General features: G+C 40.9%; 1 long non-coding RNA gene across 14 annotated transcripts in view; it reads right to left on the bottom strand.

Moving 5' to 3' along the window:
• LOC310883733 overlaps positions 1 to 20,939 on the bottom strand; it is an 87,789-nt gene that overhangs the window by 7,362 nt on the left and 59,488 nt on the right. For all 14 annotated transcript variants that reach the window (XR_014573697.1, XR_014573698.1, XR_014573699.1 and 11 more), the window contains 3 exons: positions 13,900 to 14,072; positions 4,133 to 4,274; positions 545 to 635 (listed from right to left, as the gene is read on the bottom strand). This is a non-coding gene — a long non-coding RNA (uncharacterized lncRNA). The remainder of the gene's footprint in view (positions 1 to 544; positions 636 to 4,132; positions 4,275 to 13,899; positions 14,073 to 20,939) is intronic.

Genomic DNA, 20,939 nt, shown 5'->3' with positions numbered 1-20,939 from the left:
CTTTGTAAGTCACCCTGCACCATGCCTTTTTCTGTAATAATTCAATGTTTTAAACTTCTAAAAATATAGTCCAAATTCCTGTTGAATGTAATGGTAATGTCTCATAAAAAACAGCTCATCGGAAAGTCTTCTCTGTCTATACAACGCTAATTAGTGTCTGTGGTGAATTCTATCCAGAATTTGCTACCTTCCAATAGCTTTAGTTTTATTATAAGATCAGTTATATATTTTATACTTATGCAATATATACTTTTTATAGGTTATACAAAAAACAAATTGTTCTTGTTCTAAAAGAACATTTCAGTAACACTCAACCCAGCATTGTACAATTCCTATATAACTACACTAACTAATATATTCAAGGTTTTTAACTTCCCTCCTATTCAGTAGACCATCAAAAATGGACCTGATTAACATAGGTTTGTAATTACTGCTTGTATTTCTCTAATTCCCTGTAGCTGAGTGCCCCGGTACCTGAAGTTACCACTTTCTTCAGTGAAATTAGCTTGCTGCATCATGCACAAAACTGAAGAATTATGCTCACTTTTACCAGACGCACGACAAGTTTTGAACATCAGACCGCAACGTTCCTGATGGAAAACCTCATTTTCTTAGCCAGGACCTGGATGCATTATCTAGAAGGGAAAGATTAAGCATTCATTGCCCCAAGCACACAGTTCTTGCAGCCTCTCTTCTTGCCCGCTTTGGTCCACACCCGAAGTATCAGCGGCTCCCTACTCGTGCACAGGTTCAGCTCAACCACCATAATTCAAAGCAGACTCTTGATGGTATCCTGTTAAACACAATAACCTTCTACTTGCTAGATACGGAATTACTTTCCTGCCTCTATGCCTTGTTAAACTTGAATAAAACACCTTGGATGGAATTACTTTCACAGCTGTGCCATCTTTAATTTTGTTAAGCCTTTGTAGGGTCATATTATTTTTTATGGTGGTTTTCTACAGCCGTATCTAAAGGAGAAATTCAGATACCTACAAGAACATACCCAATGCTCTCTGGAACAACCTGGAGTATCCAGGGCATCTGCACTGGGGTGGCAGAGACAATGTGGGGCCTACAGGAGACCCTCACTTTTGAACCATCAGCAAGAGACCAGCTGGGACTCCCCAAGGGCTCCAAAATGACACAGGAGGGCTATGTCTAGGCACATGAATTTCTTCCAAAATTAATAAAATAAAGCATAAAGTAAAAATAATAATAATAATAATAATAAATATGATATGATCACTTAACTAAAAACATGAAAAATTCACTGTAAAGACTCCAAAGATATAATTTTGCTTTGATATGCAGACTAAATCCCATACTTTACTATATAGAAAACAGTTGTAGACAATCACTGCTCATCACCTAGGTTCCATGAAAATAAAGTGCATAATGAACTAGTCAAATTCACAATTTTTTACTTTTTTAATTCAAATTATAGAAGACTGCTACATTTTTAGTTAAATACTCAAGAAGTCAGAAAACACTAATACAGGCTCCATGTAAGCCCAAGTCTACTGCTTTTAACTATTCTAAAGTTTTTGATTCTAAGTTTACATACTATTTTTTATAATTCAGCAACCAAGTGTTTGATACTGTTCACAAGAAAAGCATTGTGACATTTGTATTTAAATAACTTATTGAAAAAGAAATGGCTGCCTACACCACAATTATTTCATATCACTTCATTGTAATTACAAATTCTAAAAACATAAAATTAATTCCCATCTTAATGTGTTCCTCACAGCCAAGTCTTGGAGCTTGTACTCTTCTCTTCCTCCTGAATAAATTCCTCCCAGAACCTAAAGAGGCCTACAGGAAAGCTGGGGAGGGACTCTGTGTCAGGGAATGTAGCAATAGGACAAGGGGTAACAGCTTTAAACTAAATGAGGATAGGTTTAGATTAGATATTAGGAAGAAATTCTTCACTCAGAGGGTGGTGAGGCCCTGGCACAGGTTGCCCAGAGAAGCTGTGGCTGCCCCATCCCTGGAGGTGCTCAAGGCCAGGCTGGATGGGGCTTTGGGCAACCTGGTCTGGTGGGAGGTGTCCCTGCCCATGGCAGGGGGGTGGGACTGGATGGTCCTTAAAGTCCCTTCCAACCTGAACCATTCCATGGTTCTATGAAATTTAGGCTGAAAGACAGAAAACTATTTATAATCATCAGAACTGTCACGGGTTGGAACAAACCTCCATTGGGATATAGGGTGGGCAACACACCTACTGCGTGGATTTCATGGCAAGTTTGGTTTTAACAGACAGAAGATCAGATTCAGTAGGTCACAAGTACCCAGCAACAAACCAGAAGAATCTTGGTTCTTCATAGCTCAGGCACAGCTTTCTCAGCGTGATTTTCAGAAATCAAAAATAATCTCTTCATATTAGAGGAGGCTGCAGCTAATAGCCAGATGAACACTTAAGGGATGACATAAGTATTACAACAGACATTAAAATGATTATGTGAATCTTTTCTGCTCAAGATTTATTTATAAAGTAGAAAGTGAAATACTACTTGCGGTTACTTCAGACTAAATCCCAAGTAAGTCTGCTGATTTCAGTTACTTCAATGAGATTACTTCAAGCTTTCCTCGAAGTAAATGAGATCTGAATTCATCGCCTTAATTGTGCATGTCATCTACAGCCCAAAGCCCATCATAAAAATTGATGATTATCACCGTTTTTATAGTCATGGGGGGTGAGTACACAGTGGTGAAGATGCCAGAGAGAACAGCAGAAGGCAGAAGACAGCTTTAACTGGGCATTGGTTTGCCTTACTCATCCTCTGCCCTTTGTTTGTTACATGGCAGGATTACACAGTGCAAAGATTCTGAGAAAATATTCTGATAGGCTGTGCTTCATGCAGACCAGCCAACTTTGTCTTGGTTTTTATTTAAAGTATCCTTCAAAAGCTGTATTTTAAGTGAACTTTTTTTTTCTTCTTTGTCACAGCCAAATTCTCCAGTTCTGGGATTTACAATATTTTCCTTTTTCCAGAATGACACCTGCTGGTGGGAGAAGCATGGATGAATTACAGATACATTGTAGGTTCGGTAGCAGCTAACCTGACCATAGTCTTTGAGCAAGCTCGTCACTGATGCCAGCCAAACTGTTGATAATAAAGATTTGGAAATGCAAAGATACTATAAGGAGCATGTTGTATAAGCAATATAATTTTCCATTCTGATTTAATATTCGCTCTTATTAAATCACCAAGTTACCAGCTACCTCCAACAGACTCTGAGAATGGTGTTTCAGTGCTAGAGTCTAGAACTATTTTGAGAAGCCCACAGCATGGATATGTCAAATTGATATGAAAGCCAGAAGAAAACCCTTCCTATCCTATGCAAAAAGCTGCTGTGCTGCTTCAAACCCTCCAGTGCAAGCAAAACCAGCTGCTGGCTCTATTATTGGTGCTTAACACCCCAAAAGATTAGCATCTCAAAGAGAAGCATTGTGTACATGTCCCTCACCCGGTATGGGAGGACATAGCTAGGAGGGACAGAAAGCAAGTTGTGCCTTTGCCAAAACTGTGACAAATACTCCAAATACACCAGGCAGCATTAGGATCTGTAATGGGTTTCCATACCCTCGGCACTTCTGTTGTCTCAGTCTACAGGAGAAGCCTCCAGCTAAACTGGATCCAGACTTGAGCTTTTGATGCTTCCAGCATATTTACTGCAATATTTCCCAAAGTGATTTCCAATGCTAAGAACATCCTCGCTGGGAATACACAACTGTATTTCCTTTTTCTGAGATGCTAACTACCCAGAGTTTTCTGTAAAGGCAAGCTGAAGCGTAGATGCTCAAGACCCTGAAGAAAATGCTAAAGTTGGACTCTGAAAAACCTAGAAATCTGAATTATTAAAGCTACATGGGGATATTTTGGGACAGTAGCTTGTGGCCATTACACTAAATTAGATTTTGAGAACTGTATGTTTTGAGCATGATTTATGAAGAAATATTTGTGAAAAAAATGTCTAGTAAAAAGAAAAGTGTTAGAAATTCAATTCAGAATTAGAATTCAAATAATTCTTTTGATTTATTTACAAGAAGAGTATAGGCAGCATACACATTCAAGGGTGTTCCTCTTGGGTAAATTATTAATATACAGATAATGTTATGGTATACCTCATTGCAGTATCAGAAGGCAAAATTCCTCGTTGATTAGCATATTAGACTGCAACTTAGCTTCTATTCCTGGATTTGTCGCTGGCCTCTTATATAGCTCTGAGCAGACAACTTCACATCCCTGTTCCTCCAGTTCTTCCATCTGTGAGAAGAAGATAACATTGGTAAATGCAAACACATGAAAAAGGGGGTACGGTGCTGTAAATTCACTGATTAAAGTAAGACACGAGGTTGTTTGCTTCAACGGATAGCTTAGAACCGGAGAGTTTCTTTAGATATATTCCTTACAAATTCATTATGTCCAACATATGGTTGCACATACTTCTGTTTACAGAGTCCTTGCTTATCATGCATATAATTATGACTACCAAAAGTGACTATCATAACTTCCGTTTGTTGTTCTGTGCCTCCTTAGCAGAGCAACGCCATCATGAAAAGCCCCATTACATCCCCTGCCTTCAGAGTGAGACTCTAGCCCAGGTTAAGCACTTTGCTGAGCATAGGAGCAGGCTGGGAGCAGAAGGACTGATATAGTCCCCAAACCTGTGATAGCCTGGCCATCCCCACAAGGTCTGAGCAAGCTGGAAAGCAGAGAGGAAACTGCAGAAAAGATGCTCGTGCAAATATGTTCCTGCTTTTTGCTGCTGGAGCCCAAGGAGCTTTACCGAAGGTTTGCTGGCTGCTTCTGCTTAGCTCAAGGAGACACATCATCGACAATTGACTGTGACTGTCTCATTTCTGAGCCACAATCCAGCAAAAAGACATTCCCTATCCCAAAGTGATGGCACCGCTTGTCTTGTTAGAGGTCAGCTTTACTTTTGAGCTCAGGTTACTGCTGACCCCAAATCACAAGGCTTTCCAGCTTTTTAATGCCACACATGGTGAATGAAATGTATGCATGTTATAGAAACAGCCTGGAATTCAAATAAGCCTCTGCACAAGGATGAGAGCTCTGAATTTAGCCAATTTTTTCCGCTCTCTCAGCTCTGCTTATTGAAGTCACATTGTTTGGAATAACCTTAGCGTTGGGATTACTTTCACATCCCATTCTTTTTATTCCGCCTAGGACATTCTTAACTTCTACCATCAATGCCTTGCTCACCAGGTTGTGAGATACGCATGATTGCCACAGACCTGGCCCACCTCACTGGGCAGAAACTGTGTTTGGGTCTCAGCAATGCAGCTACGAGGTTTTTAAGCACTCTCATCATTTCTCAGTGACCAATACTTGTCCCAGGAGGATGAATGCTAGGTAAATTAAGTTTTCTGAATGTCACTTACCTAACACTGACCTGAAGAGGTCTGAAAGGCACAGATGTGAAACTGGGGCAGCCTCCCTGCTCTGTAGCACTCTTCCCTTCCCACGCTCCTTAGGAATGGGTAGTACTAGGCTGGAGTTTGACCCCAAAACACAGTACAGATCCAGAACCACAAAATTTCCCTTGCATGGAAGAAGTAAGAAGGCTCCAGACCATTGCATATTTTTTAATTTCTCTTTTTTACTGCAATTTTTCCCCTACTACTCCATTTTTGTTCATCTGAGTTGTCATTTTACAATCCTACCCTGAACACCACAATGACAGCTATTGATTCTCCATCTAAAAATGTACACTTCCAGCAGAAACATCATACACTTTAAATTCTGTTAAGAGCAAAACAAAAGATAATCCACACTGTGTGTGCTTTCTGAGTCTGCACAGGACCACTAAACACTGCAGGATGTAATGGCAGTCCATGGAGAAAAAAAAAAAAAAAGTATATCTACTTCACCCAAACTAGCTGCAGGTAAACTTTATTAGAGAATTGTAACCTCACGCGTCTTTCCTCCCCAATTCCCCCCTTTCTACTTCCCTACTTCTCTTCCTTCTTCTCAGAGAAAAAAAAAAAGAATCAAATATTTTGCTGTACCACAGCAAATTCTCCACTTGCATACCATGTTCATGGTGTTTTGTTTGTTGTTTTGTTTTCAAAATTAATTAATACATTCTTTTTATTCTATTTACTAGATACACATTTCTTTCCTTCAGGATCTGTTTCAAAGCTTTGTACCCTTGAGCTTTGTTCCAGGTTAACAGACCTGCTCTTGTCCTGGTGACTCTCTCTTCCTTTCTTATACAGAGAAGCAGTGCTCTTGTCACATGGTCCCTTTTCTCCTTTATGAGATATTTAAGTATATGTTTTCATACACCTATTCTGTCTGAATTCCAGAACAACAGCTATCCCACTCCCTGGACTTTACTCTTCTTTGTTCTGTTGCTAGTTCCTTATAATTTTAGCTCAGACACCCAGCATAGATTATATTTCATTTTGCCTCTGCCTCCACTGCAGAGGAGCCTTGCTCTTTCCTTCATTTATTTTAGATGGAGGACTTTTTTCTATTTCTTTCAGGCTCCTTTCATTGGCTCTTACTTTATTCCTATATATTCTGCCTTCTGACTCACAACTTTCTTTGCTGATCCCTCTTTTCCTTCTGTCCTTGCACTACCTACAGACATCCTTTCAGTGATGATTACCCATCACATTAAATAGGGTGCCCTTCCTTACTATTTTGCTGCTTTATTTGGGATACAAGTTCTAGATAGTTTTTACACCTGAGACACAAAAAAATCAACACCTCCTCCACATTTCAACTCCTTGGCTCCTCAATCCGGATGACTTCAACAACTAATTAATGTAAAATCATAGAACCATAGAATATCCTGAGTTGGAAGGGACCCACAAGGATCATTGAGTCCAACTCCTGGCTCCACACAGGACCACCCAAAAATCAGACTATGTGTCTGAGAGCGTTGTCCAAAAGCTTCTTGAACTCCTGTCCCAGTGCCCGACCACCCTCTGGGTGCAGAACCTTTCCCTAACACCCAGCCTGACCCTCCCCTGTCCCAGCTCCATGCCGTTCCCTCGGGTCCTGTCGCTGTCCCCAGAGAGCAGAGCTCAGCGCCTGCCCCTCCGCTCCCCTCGTGAGGGAGCTGCAGGCCGCCATGAGGCCTACCCTCAGCCTGCTCTGCTCTGGGCTGAACAAACCCAGGGGCCTCAGCCGCTCCTTTGGGCACTGATAGCTTTATGCCCTCCTTACACCGTGGCACCCAGAGCTGCACACAGTGCTGGAGGCGAGGCCGCCCAGCGCAGAGCAGAGCGGGACAATCCCTTCCCTCACCCGCTGGCAGTGCTGGGCCTGATGCACCCCAGGGTACGGTTGGCCCTCCTGGCTGCCAGGGCACGCTGCTGGCTCACGTTCAGCTTGCCATTGACCAAAATGCACGGATCCCTTTCTGCAGGGCTGCTCTCCAGCCTCCTGTCCCCCAATCTGTATGTATAGTGAGGGTTGCCCCGTCCCAGGCACAGAATCCAGCACTTGTTCTTCTTAAATTTCATATTGCCCAGCCCTCTAATTTTTCAAGATGTCTCTGCAAGGCCTCTTTTCCCTCAAAAGAATCAACCGCTCCTCCCAATTTAGCATCATCCACAAATTCATGTAGTTTATCAAAATTTTCCTCTTCAAAATTAGGAACCCTAACTATAGTCCTGCTTCTGTTTATTCTTTTATTTGTTTCAAAGTTACTTTTATGCTTAGTCTTCTATAACAGCCATGGTGCTCATCAAAATGAGGTCTAAATAGGATCTATTGAGAAGTCATTTGGTGAAGACGTATTTTACCTACTGTGTTTATAGGCACATGGGCTCTACCTTGAGAAGTAGGGCCTGACTTCTGCACATTTTCCTCCAGGATACACCTAGGAAGTTTAAGTTTCCAAGAAAGATATTATTTTCAGTTGTATTTATTTCTCAAATTATACTAAACAGATCTCTGTTTGTGTGTAGATGATAAGGATGCAGTGAAGGCTACAGCATCCATCTGGAATGATCCCTACGGGTTCTCTTTTAACTATCTTTTCCCCAAGGCATTTTGACGTAGACAAGTTCGGTGTTAGGCCAGCAACAAATCTGTTTGATTTTTTGGTTTTGTTTGTTTGTTTCTGGGGGACAATTTGTGACAAACTTTGTTTTTATCAGAAAGCCAGTATATGAAATTTCCAGCTCATTCCCAAAGCACAGGCATCACTTGACAGCACAAACCCCAGAGCTGCTGGACACCTGGCTGCCATAGGGTACCTCAAAAAAGCAGCTGCCTGGGAATGGGGAAGCCTTAGAGCTGGGTACCCTGAAGGAGCAGCAAGCCTGAGGAATTGGGAGCCTTGGGGAGGAGAACCTGGAAGGTTTGAGGCTCCACCAGCCTAGGAGGAGGAGGCTGCAGAGCTGCTAGCCTGCTGCAAGGACAAAGAGGGAGCTGGCTATGCTAAGGCAGGGTGAGAAACAGCATTTATTCCTGCTGGTGGTGTAGACTTTATCCACCTTAAGAGAAGAGTTCGCCCACTCTGCTATCTACCACTACACCCCTGGTCAGAGCATCCCGGAGACTTGCCCAGTGGAGACCTGGCTGCCCTGCTCGGCTCCCTCAGGGTTTCAGTGGAGCTGCTGCACCTCAGGACAGCATTTCTGCCCCACCAAAGTGGTGCTTTCCAGCTGAGCACAGCCTCATCAGAAAAGTTTGGACGAGTTCTTCTCTGCAGCGCGCTGGCATCTCCAGTTACCACCAAAATATGTAAATCTTTCACAAGCATTAAAAATGTGAAGCAAGACCAGCATTTCAGCCACCAAATGAGTAATACCTCTGAAGCAGATTCAACAAGAAGTTTGTGGGAATTTTTGTCTAGCATTATTTACTGCTACAAATTGCTTACCAGATCAAGCCTGTTCAGACCGCTGTGCTTGTTACACCAACAGAAAAAAAAAAAAAAAAGAAAGCTTTAATTCTGCAAGTCTTTTTTTCTTGCGGCGTACTCTCGCTCACTTTCACTAACACAGTACGAAAATGATGCCTTGGGATTACAATAGCGTGATGGAAACTTTTTACTACACTTCAGTGAACCTTAAGGGAAAACATGTACATACACACTACAGATATTATGTGCATTTCCAGGAACCCTGTCAAAATTGATCACATGAAAAAAAAACACAAGACAATTAGAAAGAAAACTGCTTCATCAACTTCTTCCATTGCTCATACCATGGGGTAGATGTATGATCAAAACCAAAAGCATCATTTGCAACAGCCTTTTGAAAAGTTGGCTGGATTTCCTACCCTGTCACCTCTGTGAGCCACACAGAGAATGAGTAGTCCGTGATCTTCTGAGAAGCAAAACACTACCTAAAGTAGCGACGTGGTTCAGGATTAGGTCCAAAACGCTGAATTGTTTAATCCAAGAACAAACCACATTGTACTTTGCTTATGCATCTGCAAACAAAATAGGGTATGATGAAACAGAAAACTCTCCTTGTGGTTTTTTGTATATCATCCTTGCCACTTTCATAATTAGAGGACATAGGCTACCATTAAAGTCAATTGGAAAGTTCCCATTGACTTCAGTAGATGTAAACCAGGCATTAATATTATGCTTTTCAGTTTTCTTGAGGTTTAAACACCTCATAAAATAAATTTACAGATGAACTAGTAAATGTACACTTACAAAGAAACCTCCTAAGGAGTCCCTGAAGCCATATTTTTAAATGCTGCTATTCATTCAGTTTATATCGAACAGATTAAGGGACTGTCAAACAAGGGGGCATAGATCAAGAACAGCAATAAGAAATGCTGAAAATACATTCCAAAAATATAATTTCAAAAATATCATTTGACATATTTGACAAAACAGACTGAGAAGAGGGTTTTATGCTATGTGACATGTTTCACGAGCTCAGAAAACCCTATCTATTTATTTATCTGTCTATCCATTTCAGTGATCTGTAAATGAAAACATGTACAGTATACGCAGCAATTTTTTTTCCAGGAACCCTTTCAAAACCACTCACATAGAATTACAAGAAAAGCTAATTGAGAAAGAGAGTCTAACCGATGAGAAGTCAGAAACACTACCATCCAGAGCTGACGTTTTCTCCTATAGAACTATGTGCCCATTGGGCATAATTTTTGATCTCGCAGACTTTCCACATGTAAAACTCCAATTGACTTCAGTGAAAATGAATGAACTGCAGGATCTAATTAAGCCTGCTGAGGTTTGAAAAACAATCTCATATGCTGCCTGAACATTTCCACGAATTTCAGAGATTTTCGAGATACTTTGCCTAGTTCATTGCCAAATAAGTGTTTATAAATATTTATAAGGATAATGTGTAAATATAAATAGAAGGTGAACATTAGATGATAAATAGATATAAGGAGCTAATAATTACCTGAACTGACTTGATGAAGGCTCTATTAAATGGAACACAATACATGACATAACCAAACAAAGAGCAGTGATTGATGGATGACATTTGCACAATCATCTTGTTCCAGACACTTCGGGCACAAGCAGAAAGGCTCTTTTGGCAATTAATAACCACATGGGAAATGTTTGCCCATTACGGCACGGGAGCATGGTAGAAGAGGCAGGAATACTGTCCAGCTCCCCAGGGCAGAATTCAACCACCTTAATCAGGAGACCTTGTTTTCTTTTTCTACCATGCGATGATTCATTCAGGAAAAACCTTGCACCTTCTCAACAAGTGAGCTAGGGTTCTGCAGTTGCCATCCACCAGTTCTGCTCAGTGCTGGTTCACATCCAGAGCGGATCCATGCTAAATATATGGCCAAAGCCACACGAGAAAAGACACAGTGCAATCACAAAACACAAAACTAAAGTCAGTGTTACAATGCAAACACGTGTTGGGAGCATACTGAGGCTGCAGAGATCATTCTCTTATTCTTAATTTTAGGATACTTGTCCTTGTAACTTTAATATCATCTTAATGTGGTGTCTTGCATATACTTGGTGTTAAAAACAAACTAATAAAGACTATTTCCACTATGTGGCATCATACCCACAGAGATCCATCAACTGGGTTTTGTTGAGGGCCAGGTGGATGGTGCTCTCAGGTCCACGCTGACTGACACAGAAACTGATGGCAAAGAATCACAGAACCGTGGACTAAGGGAAGTTGGGAAGGACCTCAGGAGGCCACGTGGTCCGACCCACCAAGCACAGAAGGGCTAATTTCAACATTAGGTTTGGTCTCTCAGGGCCTTATTGAGGTTGTCTACTCTCTACATGCATTCAGGCTAGCAGTAAAGAAAAACTACAATGAAGGTTGGCCAAGAGCACACGAATTATAAAAACTGGGAGCTCTGAGTTTCCTTCCAGGTCCAAAGGGCTAAACGAAGCTTCGCTGCAGCTCCAAGTAATGACCAGGGACAATACTGCAGAGGTCACCTCTGGTCTGGCCTCCGGTGCACCCAGCTAGCGACTGCCCAGTCATTCTGTGAAGACAGTGTATGGAAAGTCTGAACACGGGAAGGAGCTGTGCGAGGCGGAGAAGATGAAATCTCTGGAAATATTTGCTGTTAGGCTTTAGTAAATCTCTATGGAATATTTGGTAACTGTGTTTTTTCCACGTCTTGAAACAGTTGACCAAATTTGAAAAGCTTTGTGAGGATGGCAAAAGGCACATGCCTGATTCAAAAGCTGAGAAAGGTCTATCTTTGCTCTAAAACCTTTTAAAACACAGGGGCCAGACTCTTTTTTTTTAAAAGCAGAAAAAAAAAAAATTTTACCGGACACCTTCTTATAAATAGTTCAATCGCTTTGGCTGATACTCAAAAAATAAAAAAAAAATCCTACAGAATGACATCCGAAGTAAATATATTTGACCCAAATATGAGTTCAGCAAAGCTCTGAACAACTGAGAACAGAATCTTATAGCAGGAAGCATTAGGAAAACTTCCTCGTGGGCAGAGCTGCCCGTCCTGCCTGCAATATTGTTTGTTAAGCACTTTGGAATCCGTCGACACGAACAGAACCACATAACTGAAGCTGCTGGGCTGCATTTCCCTGCTCCCTCTTTCTGCTGCAGTATCTTACTGTTAATTATTGCTATGAACCGCAGCTGGCTGGTGGGAGCACCAGGTAAGTACGCTTTCCCCTGGAACTAAACTTCAGGAAAAGAAAAAATTCTGAATATGCATTGCATCAGGATTAAAGACAAATTTTGAAGTTTGCTTCCAGGGAAAACGCTGGTGCATTCAAAGCCTGTTAATGTACAGGGGAAGGAGTGCCAAAGGACGAGAGCACTCCACAAATACAGCTGCGATTCCATGAAGTCAGAGCAAGCAGCTCCTTGCCCACAAGATGAGGTAAGTAAGGGATGCAGTGTAACAGCCCACAGAACACAAACGGATCTTGCAGCTTGAACTATTTGGGCCATGAGGCCCCAAAACGAATAATATTAAACATATCATATGCGTAGCTTTTGTATTCAGCTCAGATTTTAATTGTGGATTTTATTTGACAGCTCTAAATATACTTTTTTAGAAGTGTTTTCTCTACCGTGGTTATTATTAAGGTATTTCTTTCTGGACTTCCAATATGGGACTTCTCTAGCTGGTTAGGAATTGCCAGTGAACTCTCCATCCTGTTGCACTCAGCAGAAAGTTTGCTGCTGATTTCAAGAGAGCGAGATTTTTACCCTGCAGGAAATCAAGGTAAGTGGGAAATAATACTCATTTCATCCAATTAAATAGTAAAGCTCACGAGCTGTCAGGGTCTCAGTCCACAGACATTTCCTTTTTCTGTCAGAAAAATACAGTTGGGGGGATGTATAACATAAAGTACAAAAAAGGTGCTGTAACGCAGAGTGAGACAAGGGGGCCAAAGCTGTAAATTCCTTCCATCGACATGGTAATCTGTATTTGTAAAAGGCCAATATTGAGCAGGCAGTGAAAACAGAAATGCATAACCACATCACATCGTTCCTCTGCCAGAAACATTCATACTAATTTCCACCATCAAACGCATGGTATGATTACTTAAAGGTTTTTTTTAACCAATCCTACTTATAAAAACAAAATCCTCAAGATGGTGTAACTTCACATTTTCATATTCTGTAACATGAATATACATCAAATTGGCAACAATCCTTACCTTGTGTACAAGCCTCCTTCGGGGTCATTAACAGGGAATCAACTCCTTGCAGTAAGTAAACACTTCTTTTTCTCATTTTTTTATGTTAGAAATTGAAAATTAATCTTGCAAGTCATTTTGAACCAGGAAAACAGGGCTGACAAAGCAAGCACTGTAGTCTGATATCTTTTATTAGGCCAACTTAGAGTTCAAAAATATGCAAGCCTCCTTGACCACACACAAGTTCATGTATGCAGAACTCCAGGCTGGACCCATAAAACATATTAAACTACTTGCTTTGTCACTACTTATACACATATATGTATATATAGTATATATGTATATAATGCACATGCGTATACATTTGAAAGGCTTTGGAATATACTGTTCATTGACATAAATTTAAAATAACAACTCTGAAGGACTTCTGTGGGTTGGCATGTAATCTTGCTATAGACCAGTGGGTTTAATAAAGAAAATTTAGCAGCGCACAAAACAAATCCTGGTTTCTAATGAGGTCTAATTCCTATGCAAAAACTCACGACTCCCATTAACAGTACTAGCAACCATATGTTCTTTGCTGCTAATAATAATAATGAGGAATACCTGGCAAAGGTATAGCAACGTCTTTCACGTGAGGTGTTGTAGAAAGAACAATGAAGAGGTTTACTAAACTCATAGCTATAACACTTCAGGGTGCTCTATGCAGGTACAACCCGCTGTAAATTGATAGGTCTCTTCTGCACAAGAATTCGAGTGTTCCTAACGTTGCTATGTGTCCACCACAAGGTATGTGCATAACCTGCTCACCTCTGCTTTTCCTCCCTCCAGCGTGCAAACAGATCGCCGCCCAGCTCTTCAGCAGCCCTCAGTCCACACGACCTGGGGGAACGAGGGGCCAGCAGTGGGAGCTGCGTACAAAGAGCACGTCGAAGAATTACAGTGGTGAAGGTAACTACTCTTCTTTCTTCAAGTTCTGCTACCTGTGAAACAGAATCACAGAATCACAGAATTGTAGGGGTTGGAAGGGACCTCAAGAGATAATCGGGTCCAACCCCCCTGCCAAGGCAGGTTCCTTAGAGCAGGCTGCCCAGGGAGGCGTCCAAACAGGCCTTGAATATCTCCAGAGAAGGAGACTCCATAACCTCCCTGGGCAGCCTGTTCCAAAACCCTTTCCAGGTGTTTCGTTAGGAGTGCAGTCACACCAGTAAATGCTTACTATTCATTGCAACAAAGACTGAAGAATCAGTGTCCTTCTGCAGCGTGAAGCCTTTGTGCTACCACCAGCAGTACTGCTTCAGAAGTGTGAGTATCAGTGGTCGTGTGGTGTCCCCACAGCCCTCAGCTCCTGGAATTCAGCCAGCATGTGCTGTGGCAGCACCTTGTGCTTTAGTTGCATATGCCTTGATAAGGGCTGGTGGATCTAATCTCGTAACATCAAAGGTGGCTCTGATGCAGCCTGCTAACTCATTCTGAATGCATTTGAAGCTGCTGCTAGGTCTTTTTCGACTCATTACTGTACAACAAAGGCTGTTTGAGACCAAAGAGCATCACAGATTTGCAGAAGAGCTTTGTCTAGCTCAAGTAATATATTAATGGCCTCCTAACATTCAAGGACGATCAACATTTTGATCTTCCTACCAGTGAACTGGGTCTTGGGAAAAAAATATTGGTAAGTGGATATACTGATTAATAAGAAATCTGAAACCACCTTTACAATACATTTAAGATGTTGCCTCAGAGTCACCCTATCCACATGAAAATAATATGGAGGATTAGACATAAAAGCTAGGACTTTATTTATCCGTGAGCTGAGGTAATGGCTACTAAAAATGTGGATTTCATTGACAGATGATTTAGTGAACGTGATGACAGCAGCTCAAACATGGCTCCATTAAAGATAAAAGTAACATGCTTAAATCTCATGAGGAGGGATTTTTTCTTATTGGTAGAGAATGTATGTCAAGACCTTTAGAAACCTAAGAACCACATAATGAGAAAATAATGAAGAATCAGCACTCGTAAGTGTCTGAGTGAAGTTCCCACTAAATGGGCTTTGATAGATCATTTTTCTCCTGACAACAAAGACACCAGAAGGATTGTCTGGACTGTAGCTCCTCACTGCAACCTATGATGAAAAGCACTTCCTGTAGCCAAGCAGAAAGTCAAGGTGAGGACTTTCTCCCTAGAAATATACGTATTTCTTTGCATTTTTAGAGAGAATCTAGTCCAGAAATATCATCTGAGAACACCAACGCCATGAGAGGCAGAAGAAAGAAATGCCAATATAGAATCAGACAAAAATATTGAGACATTATTTTCCTTGAAGACACTTTTACCAGTGACTGGAAAGATAGTGAAGATCTAAAAACAAAAATTAGTTGGGATTTTGCTCCTGAGAGTTCAGCCTCCGTTGCCTGTTGCAGTGCCAGCTGCCATGCACCGGCTCAGTCTGCCTCTGAGCTTTGTGGCCTTTCCTTGTTTGGTTGGTATCAGTGAGGGGGACTGAAAAGGCTAGCTAAGAGCTGGCCTCCCTTCATCTGTGGGCTTTGGTGACAGCTGATTGCTGCTACTGCACTGGTCTCCTGGAAACACTGGTCTTGGAGGCAGCTGAGGGCAGTGGGTGGCCTCTTTTGGACCCCAACTTCAGCCCTCCCATTAACAGGACACTAGAGGTAAAATTCACTTAGTCATTGTAGAGACTTCTAGCAAGTGGTTCTTGTCATAAAGGAAATGTCAAAAACAGGTCAGATTAATAATTCCCCAGAATTATCTACTCCTCCCCATTGACTATAGACATTACCTAAGGTGACACACTTTGGTGCAGATATCCATACTGCAGACATCTACATCTAGATTAGAAGAATCTCACCCTAGATATCTGCATTTTGGAAGCAGAAAACAGCAGTGCTTTAAGACGCAGACCCACCTATGAGGTGATATTATCATCACAGTCAAAGACTTACATTACAAAGATTTACAATTTTGACTTCCAAGTCTTCTTTGGACATTCATAATACAGGATAAGCTTCACATTTGGGAGGATTCTGGCCTATTTCTCAAGAGTAAAACATCGATTGTGGCCACCATGTCGTGTTTCATTAACCTATGGCTTGAAGCCTGGGAAATTCATGAAGCTGACTATTAAAAGAAATTGCATACATATTAACCGCTATTTTATTTATTTGGTAGCAAACACATAGACACACTTAGCATAACAAAATACAGCAAGTATGAAGTACAGTAGTAACAAACTATCCCTGACTAATACAACACGGGGGCTGATCTACTTCTTTGCCAAGGAACCAAAAGGCAGAGATCTGCAGAAGTGGGGGCTGCTTTCCACCCATGGATGGAATCCTATGCAGAGCAGGTATATGCTCTGTGTTTTAACAGGCTCGGAGAAAAATAAGCTTTTTATCTTGCTTTGTAACAAGATTCCTCCATAATATTTTCATAAGGAAAAACAAGGAGTAGGCAGGTGAGAGGCAGAGCTGTTCCATGTGAACAAAGAGATGAGAAAGGAAGGCGTAATTGAGGCTCCTACTTCCAGTTCCTACTGCACAAGCTAGAAAATTGTTGTAATGCCTTTCTCAGACACATTTATTATGTTATTTCAATTGGCCTTCCAAGCTAGAGCAGGCCTACAGCTCTCATTTGATACGTTTACACTGAATTAACATTAATTAATGATGAAGGGTACAATGAATGATCTGTTCATTCTGACTGCAGAGGGCACTTAGACACCTAACTCACACGTGGACACCTACAGTTACCTCAAAGGCAAACACTGAAAATCTCTCCCAGGCTTCACAGCTTTCACTGGCACTTAGGTGAATATTCCAGGACAGCTCAGCAATGATCTAAATGATCTTAACAAAATGGAGAAGTGGTCTGAAAACAAAGGGGGAAACTCTACTGAGATGAGAATAAAGCTCTACATTTAGGCAATACACGGGGATTGAGGGATGATAGGCAAAGCAGCAGTTATGAAAAAAAAAAAAAGGATTATAGCAGAATAATCTGAAGATTAACCACCAATGTCATGTTGTTATTAAAAAAAGAAATCGTAGTGCTAGGATACACGATGGGAAGTACACCTTACAAGTCATATTAAGGAATGTTTCCATTCTGTTTGACACAGGTTGTATTGTGTACAGTTTTGGGCACCACACATCAGGAAAGATGTGGAATAAAACTAAAGTTGTCAGAAAGGCTGGAAGTCAAGAAAAATAAGTTATTCTCGAGCCATTTCAAGTCAGGAGAGAGAAGAGACAGCAATGGGCTTAATCTGCAACAGAAGAGATTCGGGTTACAGTGCAGGCTTGTTCACCTAAATTGTACATGTCAAAAAAGAGTTTTCTAAAATGACTTAGCACTGGAGTAAACCACCTCGAGAGGTTCTCAGATCTCCCTTCCTGTAGGTATTAGATAGTATATGAGTCAAATATCTGTTAAGGAGAACACAGGTATATTTCATTCTGCCTTGTTCAGAGGGAAGGAGTAGATGACCTCAGATCTGCTCCAGCACTGGTTTCTATAATTCTGTGATAATGGCCCATCTTAGAGACACAGAAACAAAAATATCACTTGCCTTTGACTACAAGTGTGGCATATCCAGACTTAGAACACCCTGACTTATCTCATTCTTCTAAATAACACCAGCCAGTAGTACTTACCTATTCTTAAGACAAAAACATTCTTTTAAATGGCCACATTTTAAAAATAGATGACCACTTGCAAATTAAAAAAAGACATGTATGTAAACACACACATCAATATTATTGTTGAATCTGTACATGCAAACTGAGCAATTTTGTCATTTACTGTATAAAATTCAGACTTGTATTTGCAGCCATATCAATTAACCGGCACAGTAATTGCATGCATACTTCATAGCAAACACTGATACAGAACAATGCATGTGATTTCATGCAGTGGTTTTGCATCTTTTTAAGCTGTCTTCAAGCTCTCTGAAACAAAGATAACAAAGAAAACTTCCAAACATGAACAAATGAAGCAGCAGCATCTCTGCCATATGTAAAGATCACTTTCCTTTTCTTCAATGCCTTCCCTGTAGCATGATGTTAACACAGACCCAGAAGTATGACTTCATTCTTTGATCTTTTTGAAACAGATGGGCTGGGAGATCACCATGAAAACTGCAGCTTCTTAATCTTCTAACATAACTGTTAAGACCATGTACCTTCTCAGAAACCATGCCAATCATTTGCACTGAATTAAGGCAATTTTCTGGCATTAAATTTCAATGACTCCAGCTCGGGGTTGAAAAAATACCTTGTAACTTGTTTTAGAAGGCCCAAGCATATCGCCACTATTTCTGTGGTGTCCTATGGCAACCTTACGGAGCCTTCCAGCAAAGCAATGTTCAGGAGGAGGAGAAGTATAAACATGGCAATTCACATTTTAAAGCCAAGTGTTCTTTTGCATTTGTGTGGGCTTCACCTGCCTTGCTGCAAGAAATTATCATCTCACTGTTATCTATTCCTTAAGAGTTTTTACCAAATTTTAGAATTCAGTTCATTTTCCAGTTCAATTTCATATCAGACATTCTTATCTGTCTCGTAGCACTTTGGGGAAAAATCCAGTGTAAATGGTGTCACTCATGACACGCAGACTGCTATACTTGTATACACACAATGCCTCTCCTATGAGTCTTGGGAAAATCCTCTTCAAAATTATTGGTTAGCACATTGGCTTTTCATATAACGAGCCTAAAAGAGAAGTCACACATGCCACCAGGATTTAATATCTGTGACCTTAGAAATTAACAAGGTCATCAGATCTATCAGATTACAACAGAATTCCAGCGCTGGTTTTGGCTTCTATAACCCCTCAAACAGCAACACATAAGCCAGCAGACCCAGGGCAGGCACCGTCGGCTGGAGCAAAATCGGGGACATCATCCACATCCACAGCACAGACAGGTTAGCTCTGTCTTCTAGTTCTGTCAGAAACGTGCTCAGGATTTGTCTTATCAAGGCACTTCAAGAAAATTAATCCAGATCAACCAAGTGAAGTAAACTGTTCTAAACTATTATATTACATTGTATATATTATAGTGTATAGTGTATATATAGTATAGTATATACTATGTACAATATGCTATATGCTATATTATATATAAGTATTATATAATTGGATTTAAATTCTGTATGTGTTGTCTGCCCAAGTGTTTAATACTATTTAGTATATCTGCATTAGAAATCTATTGAGATTAACCTCCCTGTCTCACAGAGATGAGTTTTTGATGCCAAGAACTCCAACAGTGGTAGTTTCTTAATAGGAGCTCCCTAATACAAGCCATAACGCTTTATTTTTCCCTTAAGATTTATTCAGGGCTAGGAGGGGCTCTATGTAAACCCACAATTCTTAACTAGGCAACAAGAGAAATGACAGCAGTTATGAGAGAAGCGATATATCCATCAGACAAGAAGCCCATCCTTGTATATGAGGTTATAATAGGAGATGTCTGGGTACTGCACATTTCCATAGTGCCTTGTTGACATCAGACTCTCCTAAAATTCAAACTGATGGGGTAGTCCCATTGTGGAGGTTTTGCCCCTCTTTTCATAATAATTGACAGAGACCAGAAGTGACTTGTGTGACATGTGGACTTTGTGCACCTGACACAAAAATTGCTTTAGACATCTAAACTAACTTTAGACATCTAAAACAGAGGTGTCTCCATCTGACCTGTCAGATCACACTGTACACAAAAGGGTATTTCTGGGTGCAATTCCTCTCTAAATCAGATTACGAGTTACATACTCAAACTATGTATTTCTCTCCTCTGACTATAAAGAAGTGCAATGTGACACGAAGAGTCACACTGTACACCTCTGAAGAGAAGTTATATTAATGCCCACCAACTTTTCCATCAGCCTAATAGTTGTTTCATCTTGGCATGCCCTGCCACAGATGATCAAGTTAATGACTGTAAGTTTCACATTTCTGGAGGTACCACTGCCCACGCTGTGACACCACAAAAGCTTTGCCAGATGTTCTTCAGCTCGTGAGCCCTGCTTCTCCAATACGATTTCAGCCAGGCTGATGCCTCCACTCACAGGCAGTGCCTTCACTTGAGGCCATAGTTCAGCAATTGCTGCTGCAGGCCTTATAAAGTCTTGAATTATGTGTAGATAGCCTATTTTGGATGAGACTAGGTGGTGACATACTAATCTAGTTTCCTTCTGCAACAGCATAACAGATGGGAGAAGCAGAAGGTGTCATATCTTGACTGTTATCAACATTGACATGTATTATTCTTCTACCCAAGACAGAGAACACAGTTTAGAGGAAACTGGTATGTGATGAGTACAGACTGGCTGGGAAGTCAGTCACTGGAAGCATTTACCAACAGTGAATTATTGACATGGAAGGGTGTACAGACTAAGTTTGGGATTTCTCAATATTTCCATTAACAGCCTGGACGATGGAAGATAAAATATACTTACTCACTAGAGCAGGTAATTCCAAGCTAATAGAGCTTGCCAGCTCACTGGAAGATAGGACCGAAACTCAGATTATTTTGACAAACTGGAGAAACAGTCTTAAAAATAGGTGGTGAATTATTAGGGAGATACACAAAGTTCTGCACCTTCACAGTGTACAAATACAACCTAGGCAAGAATTGGTTCTGTAGAAAAGTAGCAAAGGGGAGCACAGCCAAGGTATAAACAACTGTGCTGTTGCTGCAAGAAAAGGCAGACCCGATAGTGGGATACATAGAGTAAGACAGTCTTTCGGAGACTTGAGCTGTCTGCTCACTCAGCAGTGGTAAGGTCTTAGCTGGAATGTTGAGTCTAGTTTGGGACACGGCAAAAGAA

Source organism: Anser anser (genome assembly GCF_964211835.1).
Source record: "Anser anser genome assembly, chromosome: 1".
Taxonomy (NCBI): Eukaryota; Metazoa; Chordata; class Aves; order Anseriformes; family Anatidae; genus Anser; species Anser anser.
The sequence above is the reverse complement of the archived record's forward strand: the minus strand, read 5'-3'. Positions and strand labels throughout refer to the sequence as shown.